This window comes from Cherax quadricarinatus, chromosome 36, assembly GCF_038502225.1.
Source record: "Cherax quadricarinatus isolate ZL_2023a chromosome 36, ASM3850222v1, whole genome shotgun sequence".
Lineage (NCBI taxonomy): Eukaryota > Metazoa > Arthropoda > Malacostraca > Decapoda > Parastacidae > Cherax > Cherax quadricarinatus.
Genome location: NC_091327.1, coordinates 26,586,519 through 26,599,719, shown reverse-complemented (window position 1 = coordinate 26,599,719; position 13,201 = coordinate 26,586,519). Strand labels below are relative to the sequence as shown.

The 13,201-nt window shown below is 44.4% G+C and overlaps 1 protein-coding gene across 1 annotated transcript in view; it reads right to left on the bottom strand.

The window, feature by feature from the left end:
- The window catches only part of LOC128691301 (tyrosine-protein kinase transmembrane receptor Ror), a 250,972-nt gene that overhangs the window by 151,475 nt on the left and 86,296 nt on the right, over positions 1-13,201 (bottom strand). The gene's annotated exons all lie outside the window — the stretch shown is intronic.

Below are 13,201 nucleotides of genomic sequence, written 5' to 3'. Positions count from 1 at the left end.
CTCTCTCCCTCCCCCTCCCCCTCTATTCCTCCCTCCCTCTCTCTCTCTCTTCCTCCCTCCCCTCTCTCTCTCTCTCTCTTCCTCCCTCCCCTCTCTCTCTCTCTCTCTTCCTCCCTCCCCTCTCTCTCTCTCTCCCCCCTCCCTCCCTGTTACTCTCCCTCTTTCTCCCCCTCTCCCTCCCTCCCTGTTACTCTCCCTCCCCCACCCCTCCCTCTCTCCCTCTCCCTCCATCCCCCTCTCCCTCCATCCCCCTCTCCCTCCATCCCCCTCTCCCTCCATCCCTCTCTCCCTCCATCCCTCTCTCCCTCCATCCCTCTCTCCCTCCTTTCCTCTCCCTCTCTCTTTCTACCCCTCTTTGCAAATTGGCTTTCCGAAGTAGGAATTCTCATCACTAGCACCGACACGAATGGAATAATGATTTGATACCCAAAGGACAATTATTTGCATAGTTCCGCTAGTTCATCTCCCCTCTCTCTTCCCCTCTCCTTCCTTTCTCCCCTTATTCCCTTCTATCTCCGCCTCCCACCCCCTTTTCCCCTGAATCTACCTGCCTGCCTGCCTTTTCTTAGGGGTAGAGGGGACGAGGCAAAGGGGAAACTAGAAACAACTGCGTGTGAGGGTAGTGTGTGATTAACCAGAGGGGAGGGACAGTTGTCAATTAGAAAGAGTAGCAATTATGTGATCCACTAGGTAGTCGGCTTCCACTGTTGAGGGACACCAAGAATCTTAAGGAGTTGGGCAGAATTGTAGACGCTGAAGTCACTTCCATTTAGATGACTTTAATAAAATGCCGTATTTACACCTGTGTTCGTCACTCACAAGTGCTATTCTGGCAGTGTGTGATACTGAAATGGAGCGGGAACCTGACGACGTTTTGGTCCGCCCTGGACTAGATAATGGCCCAGGAGGGCCCGAATGATCGTCATGAGATCCTTTTCCTATGTGGGGTTTTTGGTGAACTTGTATACACACTTAAATAGCAATTCTTCCCATTATATACACGAAGCCTGGTCTCAGACCGGGCCGCGGGGGCGTTGACCCCCGAAATCCTCTCCAGGTATACCTAATCCATCAATTCCTCATCTTCAACTCTCCCACTTGGTCTTTCCATCCCTTTTCCTCCTCCCACTCCTGAAAATCAACACTTATACTCGCTTATCTCTAACTCTCCCATCTGTCACCATTATCACAATCCCTCCCTCTCCTTTCTTATCTTCTGCTCCTCCCTCTCCATCTATCTTTCTCCCTCCCATCCATCATCATCCATCAATTACCCCGAGACAGCCTTTGAACAAAATGGAAACACAAAAAAGGAGATTATTCCCTTCACTTGGTAGTAATAGTGACTAGCAGCAGCCGTCTCCTGGGCTCTCGCTGGCTAGTTGCAGCCGTCTCCTGGGCTCTCGCTGGCTAGTTGCAGCCGTCTCCTGGGCTCTCGCTGGCTAGTTGCAGCCGTCTCCTGGGCTCTCGCTGGCTAGTTGCAGCCGTCTCCTGGGCTCTCGCTGGCTAGTTGCAGCCGTCTCCTGGGCTCTCGCTGGCTAGTAGCAGCCGTCTCCTGGGCTCTCGCTGGCTAGTAGCAGCCGTCTCCTGGGCTCTCGCTGGCTAGTAGCAGCCGTCTCCTGGGCTCTCGCTGGCTAGTAGCAGCCGTCTCCTGGGCTCTCGCTGGCTAGTAGCAGCCGTCTCCTGGGCTCTCGCTGGCTAGTAGCAGCCGTCTCCTGGGCTCTCGCTGGCTAGTAGCAGCCGTCACCTGGGCTCTCGCTGGCTAGTAGCAGCCGTCACCTGGGCTCTCGCTGGCTAGTAGCAGCCGTCTCCTGGGCTCTCGCTGGCTACTAGCAGCCGTCTCCTGGGCTCTCGCTGGCTAGTAGCAGCCGTCTCCTGGGCTCTCGCTGGCTAGTAGCAGCCGTCTCCTGGGCTCTCGCTGGCTAGTAGCAGCCGTCTCCTGGGCTCTCGCTGGCTAGTAGCAGCCGTCTCCTGGGCTCTCGCTGGCTAGTAGCAGCCGTCTCCTGGGCTCTCGCTGGCTAGTAGCAGCCGTCTCCTGGGCTCTCGCTGGCTAGTAGCATCAGTCTCCTGGGCTCTCGCTGGCTAGTAGCATCAGTCTCCTGGGCTCTCGCTGGCTAGTAGCAGCAGTCTCCTGGGCTCTCGCTGGCTAGTAGCAGCAGTCTCCTGGGCTCTCGCTGGCTAGTAGCAGCAGTCTCCTGGGCTCTCACTGGCTAGTAGCAGCAGTCTCCTGGGCTCTCACCGGCTAGTAGCAGCCGTCTCCTGGGCTCTCACCGGCTAGTAGCAGCCGTCTCCTGGGTTCTCACCGGCTAGTAGCAGCCGTCTCCTGGGTTCTCACCGGCTAGTAGCAGCCGTCTCCTGGGTTCTCACCGGCTAGTAGCAGCCGTCTCCTGGGTTCTCACCGGCTAGTAGCAGCCGTCTCCTGGGTTCTCACCGGCTAGTAGCAGCCGTCTCCTGGGTTCTCACCGGCTAGTAGCAGCCGTCTCCTGGGTTCTCACCGGCTAGTAGCAGCCGTCTCCTGGGTTCTCACCGGCTAGTAGCAGCCGTCTCCTGGGTTCTCACCGGCTAGTAGCAGCCGTCTCCTGGGTTCTCACCGGCTAGTAGCAGCCGTCTCCTGGGTTCTCACTGGCTAGTAGCAGCCGTCTCCTGGGTTCTCACTGGCTAGTAGCAGCAGTCTCCTGGGTTCTCACTGGCTAGTAGCAGCAGTCTCCTGGGTTCTCACTGGCTAGTAGCAGCCGTCTCCTGGGTTCTCACTGGCTAGTAGCAGCAGTCTCCTGGGTTCTCACTGGCTAGTAGCAGCAGTCTCCTGGGTTCTCACTGGCTAGTAGCAGCAGTCTCCTGGGTTCTCACTGGCTAGTAGCAGCCGTCTCCTGGGTTCTCACTGGCTAGTAGCAGGAGTCTCCTGGGTTCTCACTGGCTAGTAGCAGGAGTCTCCTGGGTTCTCACTGGCTAGTAGCAGGAGTCTCCTGGGTTCTCACTGGCTAGTAGCAGGAGTCTCCTGGGTTCTCACTGGCTAGTAGCAGCAGTCTCCTGGGCTCTCACTGGCTAGTAGCAGCAGTCTCCTGGGTTCTCACTGGCTAGTAGCAGCAGTCTCCTGGGTTCTCACTGGCTAGTAGCAGCAGTCTCCTGGGTTCTCACTGGCGAGTAGCAGCAGTCTCCTGGGCTCTCATTGGCCAGTGGTAGCCGGCTGTATGGGTTCTCGTGTGAACCCTTCACTAACTAGTGGTGGGATGGTTTCACAGGTGTTTATCTTAGTAAACTTTTCAATATCTATTTTTTTATTCAATACAACAGCTTATTAATATACATGTGTCGAATGGGTAAAATTAGTCAATTAGCAAGAACTCGTTTAAAATTAAGTCCTTTTTAAAATTCTCTTATACTTTTAAAGATTTTTTTTTTCATTTACGTTAATGCAAAAATTAATAATTTTGTACCAAAATAACCTTAGAAAACTTACTTAACATTATTATATCGAGCGCAGTTTAATTTAGCCCAATCCAACTAAATATATTTAGATATCTTTACAATAATTTAATAAACAAACACAATGAAATATATTTTTTTCATGAAGTTCAGAATGATTTTTGGGAAATTATTGCATACACAAATTTTCGCTTGCCTTATTCGGCAAGAAGAGCGTTGCTATTTAAGCCAAAATCGCAAGTTTTACCTATTCGGCACGACACACACACACACACATATATATATATATATATATATATATATATATATATATATATTTATTATATAAAAGAGAGAGAGAGAGAGAGAGAGAGAGAGAGAGAGAGTGTGTGTGTGTTCCTCTTTGAGAACATCTGAGTCTGGTGGCAATTTCCCCTTACTGTGTTAGCACAAGTCGTTTGTAGGTAACCTCTATATTTTCCCACACTCAAAAATGTATTTAATTCGTCAGTACATACACTGCCTGGAAAAGCTGAACACAAAAATCATACGTCTAAACTACAGTATGCAAAACAACCACTGTGAAAGAATATTGAAATTCCAAGCGCTTTCGTGATTTCTCACATTATTAAGGACCCCGTAATAATAGAACAAAGGCTATATAAGGCCGAGATATCACCTCTCGGTCACGTGTTTACCGTTATCTTTTTATAAGGTCTACATTAAAAATGTATCACTGAGGAAACCTATATAATAAAATATTTTAAGATCGTAGAATAATGTGCAGAAAAAAAAAGTATTACTGAACTGCTTGAAATAAATGTGAATATGTCACAGCGAAGGAAAGATGATCTGAGAGACCACGGAGACGAAACAAAAACTGAGGCTGTCGAAACAAACAGCAAAGACACAATGGGAACAAAAAGCCTTTCAGGATATTGAAGGAGCCCCCGAATATTTCTATACATTTGCAAAACCCAAACTAAGAACTACCTGTAGAATTGGTCCAGTAATAAGAGGAGGTTCATACTCAAGACGAAAAACACGAAGTGAGCGAAGTTCTGAAAGACCAATACGAATCGATGTTCAGCAACCCACTAAATGACAGCAGGGTGGAGAATGCGTAAAGTTCCTTCATTCCATCTGAAGGCCGCACATATCAACTGACATGTTTTCTATTTCGAAAAATAGAAAAAAAAAACATACCACGGGTGAGAATAGAACCCGGGATCTGAGAGTCCAGTTATAAAACTCCAGACGGACGCGCTATGACTCTGATCGCGGGTTCTATCCCCACCCGTGGTATGGTTTGTTTGCAATCGTGTCATTACGATTTCGCGAGTCAAGAAATAGAAAACATGCTTGCTTACTCAGCAACTGGACTGGATTCATGGAATTCCTTATTTATATAAATGTGAAAAGTATCACTAGCACAAACACTCTTTATCCTTTGGAGGAAGAGCTTAGAGTACAGACAGCTCCTTTGCAGTTATAAATTACAACACAGTACCCCTAATACTCCACATCACAAGTCTCAGAAACAGAGACGAGATCCCAAATTGCAAACTTTATGGAATAGCACAACCTGTACAACCCAAACAAGCCCGGTTTTAAAATTTTGAGAGCATGCCTGTCACAACTGCTAAACCACTACGACAGAATTACGGAGACTTTGGAAGAAAACCAAAACGCTGATTTGATATACACGGACTTGGCAAAGGCACTTGACAAATTTGATCATGGGGAGATTTCCCGCAAAATGAGGGCCACAGGCATAATGGGGAAGATAGGCAGATAGATTTTTGACAGGTAAAGCACATAGTAGTATTAAACAGTAAAATCCAGCACCAGCGAGGTGAAAAATATATCCTAAGGCACTGTCCTGGCACCTCTGCGGTTTCTCTTTCTCATAGCAGACATAAATAAAAACCATTACAGCTTTGTATTAATGTTGGTAGAATTACCGCCAATTTGTTAGAAAATATGCTTGACAAAGCTCCTGGAGAGCGAAACGTTGCCACAACATCACAGCTGTGCACTATCATTTGCAGAAGACGCCAAAATAATCATGAAAGTCACCTCAGAAGAAGACACTGAAAATTTTTAAGATATAGACAAGGTTTACCAGTGAACAGTGGAGAACAACATGACGTTTGATGGTGATAAGTTCCATTTGCTATGATATGGAAAAAAATTAACTCAAAAGGGATATATAAAACTCAAGAGGATTATCAAATAAAACTTAAGAAACACGTGAAAGTCATGGGAGTAATTACTTCGGCTGACCTTTTTTCCAAAGAATACAATAAGGCAAAAGTGACGACAGCCTGGAAGATGACGGGATGGATAATGAGAACTTTTTAAATAAGGGGAAATAAGAGTCAATGGCGACACTATTCAAATCGCTTGTGCACTGTCGTTTATAATATTTTTCAGTGTTGATGGCTTCATTCAGGACAGGGGAAATATCGGAACTGGAACTGATAGAGATCATTTACAACCCGCACAGAACCAATGAAGCATTGAAGCATTTAAATTGCTGTACTCGATGAAGGGGAGATCGATACTAATATATACCTTGAGGACCTTGTCCCAAACCTTCATACTGTTTTAATAGTGTGAGAGTTATGGAAGGAGTGAAAATAAACCCGGATATGTGGGTCAACGAGCCGCCAGCAGTAACATCCTGGTTGACTAGGCAAGCACATGACAAGCCTGGCCCAGGCCGGGCTCCGGGAGTAGAAAAACCCTCAAAACTCATCGAAGGGTAAAGGTATATTGAGACTGCCTTCTTGACTCATCCCACATATGACTATCTCAAGTTTTCTGCGGTCAGGCCTGGAGCCAGGCATCTCAAGTCAGTGTGCCTGTATTTCCCCTATGAAATGAAGCAGTAAATTTTACCTTAAACTATACAGCACAATAGTACATGTATAACGGTAAATTCCTCTAAAATCGAAGTACATGTATTATCCATATTACGATGACTGAGGTAGGAGGCAAGTTTGCTGTTTCGTCTAACACACTACTTTCACTTCAGTTTTTCCTTCGACGATTCTGGCTTGTCACTCACATCATCAAGCCTTTATGCACTACTATCTAGCAAACTAAATTCACCACCAATACCGAAAAATGTACAAAATATAAAATGCCGTTCTAGGTTGTTATTAATGGAACCAAGTGCTACAGACCCACCCCCGTCACCGGCTTGTGCGACACTGACACTAGGCTGCCTGTAGTTATTCTTCCCGTTTGACTAAATTTATTCTGTTTTTAGTTTAAAAATCTTTATAGTCACATTTAGCATTTTCAGCAACTTAAACTAATGTTATCACATTTCTTTACATGATTAAATATAAAGATTACAAGTTACAGGCGGCGGCGGAGGCGGCAGCAACAACAACAACAAGCCAGGGGGAGCCACCAGACTGCTTGTTTCAAGTGTTGAGTGCGATTCTGTTTTGTTGTTGTTGTTGTTTTGAATAAAATTTAATAATTAATATGAATTTACATCACCGTTATTAACTTGACATATTAACAACTTTATATTACTATATATTTCATTGTTTTTTAAAGCCTATTTACTACATAATGGTTATTATGACTACATCACCTACTGACCACCGGTCAAAAATACTTCAATCTCAGCATACATGTAGTATATATACAGAAATATATGCCTCTTACTGTATATATCTTTAACACTACATAGATTCAAACAAGTTTCTTTAGTATTGTCATGCACCTTAGTCACTTTCCCATTATATAATCATGGGGAGCACTAAACCCGTAGGATTATACATCGCATGGGGGGAGATGGAAGGTATTCAGATTCAATTCAGGGAACCGGAGCACAGATCCAATTCCCTAGATCAAGAGCCCCTCACCAGCATCAAGGAACCTCCCTTGAGGGGCCACTTTCCCAGTGTTAGCATTTGAACAATTTAACATGTGTGTGAAATTGTGGTGCCTCGCTGCAATATAATCCTTTTAAACTCTCCAAAATGCTAAGAGGGTTATAATATACTTTGTTACTTTAATTATCTTGGCAAATAATTTCCAGTAACTGGTCTTACTGATGCACTCTCAGCATCTAAGATGACTCCCTTCAAAGCAAGAGAGAGATAAGAGCTGGAAAACGTACAAGGAATGTCTACAGTCAATAAAGATCCTGTACAGCATTTAAACTACGGCTGAAATTATTAAGGTATATAGACAGACTGTTTATAAATGACAGACTGTTTATAAAAGCCAGCGGAAGGCCTCGGTCAGATGACCAAAAGCTCCAAAGGCGGGTCATCATCTGACTAAGACCCGCGTCAGGAAACATTTGTCCTGTTTCCTGACGAACCTTACCTAACCTAACCTAACTACGGCTGAACACCTTAATTACAGTACTTCCCATGTGCTCTCTGAAACGAAGAGGAGATACACCTGATAACATTGACGAAGATATTTGAGGGAGGAGGAGCTTACGACGACGTTTCGGACCGACTTGGACCATTTACAGTCACAATGACTTTGCAAATGGTCCACATCGGACCGAAACGTAGTCGTAAGCTGCTCCTCTCTCCTATGTGCGGATTATTTGTGTATTGTTCCAATCACGGTATTGTGCCTCTTTGTTCTTTAAGATATGTGAAGATGTGGTCTCAACTCTAGACAATGTCATAACGTACTGGAGCGAGAGAGTTACTGAAGGAAGTGTAAAATAGAGTCGGTGAAAAACATCGGCACAGTTAGAGAGCACTGTAAACATTTATGGTCCATGACCTTAAAATCTGCTACCAGTAGATATCAGAAATGTGGCTGGAACTGATCTTTCAAGTTTTCAAGAGGAAAGGAACTCCGCCAACAGGTTCCATACAGCAACAACCTGGGTGAACAGACACTCAACAGAGATGTCCCAAGCCTTACTGCGAGGGTAGAAAACCCCCTCAAAACCGGTCACAGGCAAATCGATCACAGGCATGAAATACAGGTACACTCAGGAGCCTATTTTGTATAAATTAATGCCTTCCCTGAGCTCTAGGATACACATTATCATACCAAGACTGTTGAGGACTAAGATGAATATCTGTAGGCTTTGAAAACAATTTAGTTCTGCCTGTCTAGCAAAACAATTTTAAATACTTCTAGTAACGTAACTGCAACTGCTATAGTCCGGTAATATAATCTGGAGCGAGTTTCTTATTTAATAGAGGAATTATGAACACACTGAAGAGCCTGTTGCATTTAAAGTGGCGTAAATGTTTTAATTTATTAATATTACCAGGAAGAGTGAAAAAGAAATGATAAGTATATTTGTTACTGAATAATAACTATCGTATCCAGCAAGACAGCAATGGGGTCCATCATTATAGTTTTATTATAAGGGTACATCAACAGAGAGCAGCAACAACTCTAGTGGAGAGTTATGAAATAGACAACAAAGGGGTCCATAAACTGTAGTGAATAGTGTGTAAGAGTTTATTAGTGACAAGGGACACAGTAGGCTTCTTCAGTCGAATACAGAAGTTTAGCAGAAGCAGTAATCAGTCCATCACCCTTGAAGACGTAGTTGTGCGGTGGTCAGTCCCTCAGTTTGGAGAAGAGTTTTGCTCCATAGTCTAGAACAGTGTGAAGTTTAGCAGCAGTATGGAGACTTATATACTGTCGGAAGGTGAGATGCAGTTCACCAGTAGAAGAAAGGCCATCATTGAGAGAGCAACGGCCCTCTTAAATCCATCCCTTCTCACCTGAAGTTGTCAATGGTGTTTTCTGTACTAAAGACAACGTTCTGTTGCAGTGTCTGACAGAGTAAATATGAAAATAGTATATAATACCAACAAGTTGATAAGACACCTATGTGTCTTACTTATAAACTCGTCGGTATTATACACCATTTTCATATTCACAATGGAGGTACATCAGAATTCACTAACAGACAACAAAAGGAGCAACAATGTCTATCAGCGATCCCATCTCCCTGTCGGTGGTATAATCGTCTTCAGTTATCGGATGGGGAATTGCAATGCAACGGATCGAACCCAATCATAGCTAATACGACGCCACCGTCTCTATTCAATCAAGGCTTCCAAGGAGAGGGTCTACCGACCTACCTCCACGTGGGTAGGAAGACCCTCTCCTAGTGTTCCTTCCCCATCCTCTTGGCAGCCTCGCTCTTCTCCCTCCCTTAGCCTTCGTATTCCCTCACTTAACAGTTTCCATCCCAATTTCCCTTACCTGTGACCAGTTTCGAGGGTTCGTCCACCCTTGTACCCCAGCCTGGCATCCTACATCATTGTTGATTGCCTCTTTAACCAGGCTGTTGTTGTTCCCGGCCCGTTGGTTGAAATAGCTATCACAGTCCGGCTAATCGTTATCTACAATTTAATCTTTACCTTTAGCCCAGCTGTGGGTTTGTTTACAATGGGGTGCATGCTAACACCAATAACCTGACTGATCAGTACATCGACCATGAGGCCTGATCTGGGCTCGGGCAGTAGGGGCAGAAATTTATGGAACCTTCCACACTCGCACCTGCAGCCACGCCATACTATAAAGCAGCAGATAAATTTAATATACCTTCCTGAGATCTTTGATCTTTCCAGGGAAAGTAGACCCCTCAGTCTGGTCTCAGACCAGGTCTTCATTGTTGCAGAAATGGTTAGTCACTGTTGGTATTCACAGTACACAGGTTTACACAGGCACAACAGCCAGGTTGGTCAGGTGCCGCCGCCCCTAGGGAACCTATCAATATTCGTCTTGCAGGAATTAAACTGAATTATATGACTACGAAAATGTGAATATATCTACCTTATCCATTAACACACACATCCTTAGGTTTAAGGACTGAGAGTAGGGTAACCTCCAGCCTAGCTGACTACAAGTAGTGACTCAGAATGCCTTCCCAGAGTGATTGAAAAGGAGGAAGGAGGACAGATTAACTTCAAAATGAAGGTACCTCCCGGGAAGTGCCTTGTGGACAGTTGCAGGAAGACCCAGATCACCCAGGATGTGGATATGTGGGCCAACGGGTCGCTAACAGCGAGCACTAAACAAGCTTCGCCCAGGATTATAAAGCTCTCGAGACCTGTCACAGATATATCACAGTCATCTAACAGGTACCCTTAGCTTCAAACAATTACCTGCTCACACCTACATCAACTCAACCTGATCTACTCTCTGCTCAAAACAACCCTCTCATAAGCAATGGTTCACCCCATACCTGTGAGATGTCCGTGACTGGTTTCATGAATTCTCTTCCTGCAGCTGGTCTGAAGCCAGAATTCTGTAGTGGCCGCCAGAGCAAATAGTTTATGCTGCCCGGTGCAATATTGCTTATAAAACCTGCTGTAAGAATGTTGAAAAGCCTAAATCATTCTACACTTGCGTGCGCAACCCATTCCCTGTCCCCCAGATAAACAATAACATCCCCTCTAACACCTCCCACCTCCCTGCTTCTCTGACATCCACAAAAACTAAAGAATTATTGAAGAATTTACTGCAGTATTATGTGTGAGAGGGGGGTAGTAGGGCGGTGCTTCTGTGGCTGTTGTTGTTGCTGTTGTTGCACCTGCTATTGCTGCTACTACCACTGTTACACCTGCTCCTGCTATTACTACTGCTACTATTATTACTACTACTACTATTTGTTGTTGCTGCTGCTGTTACTGGTGTTGCTGCTACTAGCAAATGCTCAAGTGTTCAGCAGTATTTACTCACTTAATTCTGTCTATATAACCAGAATTTTTAATTCCCTCGTACAGCCAATCAAACTGTTAACTATAAAAATGAATTATTGTTATAGTTATGGGAGAACGCTAACCTTTGGTATACCTTTAACGAGTTTCGAGAGTTTTTCTACTCTCTTAACTACCCGACGAGCCTTGGGCCAGGCTTGTCTGGTGCTTGCCTGGTCAACCAGGCTGTTGCTGCTGGCGGTCCACTGACCCACATAGGAATCAACACCACCGCGAAGAGGAGTGGAACGAGAGGAAATAAAGAACGATACAAGGGAAAATCAGGTCCAATTCCTTGGATTAAGAGCCTTTCACCGGAGACGATTAAAAAATTGAGCAAACATATAAAAATAAAATAATATTTCAGTCTCTCTTTAAACGTACAAGAGAAAACTTTAGAAAGTACTTAATTTTAATTGAGTTCTTGCTAAATGACCAGTTTTATCTATTCGGCACATTTTATATTATATATATATATATATATATATATATATATATATATATATATATATATATATATATATATATATATATATATATATATATATATGATGGGGTCCATCTCTGGTGTAAATTGTGGGACCCACAGCCTCGGAGAAGTGGATAAAAAGGCTTCAAGGAAGAATATTTGGGTTTCTTCCTCTGGTGGCCTGGTGGTTAACGCTCTCGCTTCACACGGTGAGGGCCTGGGTTCGATTCCCAGCCAGAGTAGAAACATTGGACGTGTTTCTTTCCACCTGTTGTCTATGTTCCCCATCAGTAAAATGGGGTACCTGGGTGTTAGTCGACTGGTGTGGGTCGCATCCTGGGACAATGACCTAAGGAGGCCTGGTCACAGACCGGGCCGCGGGGGCGTTGACCCCCGGAACTCTCTCCAGATAAACTCCAGATAAGCCATTTAAATATTCCACTTCCCCTACCACCCCATCTTTTCATTCTTTTTTACCAATAGGTATATTTTATTACATAATATGCTATAAAATGGTTTAAGAGATACATTGTTGATACAAAGATGGCACATACAGTACACGAGGTGTGAGAGATACATGTCTAGTACATATTGTTACGTGTTTGTCACTGATTATAATGCGAAAATCTTATCCACATCACTATGAAAGAATCACTTTCTAGAGATGTTTTCACGTGATCCTGGCTGCCCACACACTAATGTCGTTGGAATTAACGCTGGTTATTGTGTACCTTACTTTCTTCTAGTTGCTACTTCTTACTTCTCTTCCTCCTCATCCTCTCTTCTTCCTCCTATTCCTCCTCCTCTCTTCTTCCTCCTCTTCCTCCTCCTAATCCTCGTCCCATCTGTCACTCGCGGCACTAAGAGGCACTCAATCAATACCATCAATTACCTAAATCGATATTACATTATACTCTCGTTACTGTGTACAAGCGTCTGCCTTTCTCTAATTCCTTTCCCTTCGTTTCTCTTCTCCATCTCTTCACACTCCAGGTCTCCAGGTAAACACTTCGCCACGCTCATCGTCATCATCTTAATCCTCGTCATCATTGTCATGTCTTCCCGGACCTACACCTCCCTATATTTTCCCGGTGCAGGTCATAAGTACAGCGCTATGTCAGGGAAAATATGACAAGGACATAAAAGATACGGGCAATGTCTACTTTGTCTACTGACAGTAGACAGTGTTGTGAGGTGGGTTCTATTTCACTAGTGTTATATATAACACTAGTGAAATAGAACCCACCTCACAACACTGTCTACTGTCAGTAGACAAAGTAGATGTTAAGTGTAGAAAGCCTTGCATTTGGACGCTCCTGTCTACAACATTCACTAACATTTTAACACTCAGAACATTTTTAACAGTAACCCTTAACATTTATATTTGTTAATCTGTTATTTCTGTTCACGACCTTCTAAATACAACAGGAGATACAGCAGAACTACAACTATTACAGAACAGACACGACTATATAATTAATGCACCTAGAGGCTTGTAAGATTTACAAACTTCTACTGATATCCAACAAACACTCTCCTCCACTGAACACAGGTATGTCATGGCCGCCTCACTGTGACGGGAGGGAGACCAGAGCACCACGTGATG